Here is a 347-nt window from a genome sequence, read left to right as displayed (position 1 = left end):
AATCAGATTTTCAAAAAAGAAAGCAAAAAAGAATGAAAATGTTGGGTAGTGCTAAGGTCACACAGACTATGTACAACTATGCAAGGTCAAATATTGTGAGTGCACTTTCATCCATGCATCTTTCTGGATAAACTATTTCTGCCCTGCCATTTATAGTAACAATTTATATGAAACTACAAATGGAAATGAGGTCAAAAGGAGAGAAAAGAGACCATTTGCACCATGTGCAATCACACCCTACCATTTCTGTTTGCAATTTATCTCCACATTTAATGTGTTAACTTCAAATCACTTATATTGTCATAACAAGTTTTAATAACCCTATAACACACAAACATGTTAACCTT

The 347-nt window shown here is 33.1% G+C and overlaps 1 protein-coding gene across 2 annotated transcripts in view; it reads right to left on the bottom strand.

Moving 5' to 3' along the window:
- The window catches only part of LOC119591981, a 3,941-nt gene that overhangs the window by 960 nt on the left and 2,634 nt on the right, over positions 1-347 (bottom strand). The window lies entirely within an intron of this gene.

This window comes from Penaeus monodon, chromosome 29 (genome assembly GCF_015228065.2).
Source record: "Penaeus monodon isolate SGIC_2016 chromosome 29, NSTDA_Pmon_1, whole genome shotgun sequence".
Classification (NCBI taxonomy): domain Eukaryota; kingdom Metazoa; phylum Arthropoda; class Malacostraca; order Decapoda; family Penaeidae; genus Penaeus; species Penaeus monodon.
The sequence above is the reverse complement of the archived record's forward strand: the minus strand, read 5'-3'. Positions and strand labels throughout refer to the sequence as shown.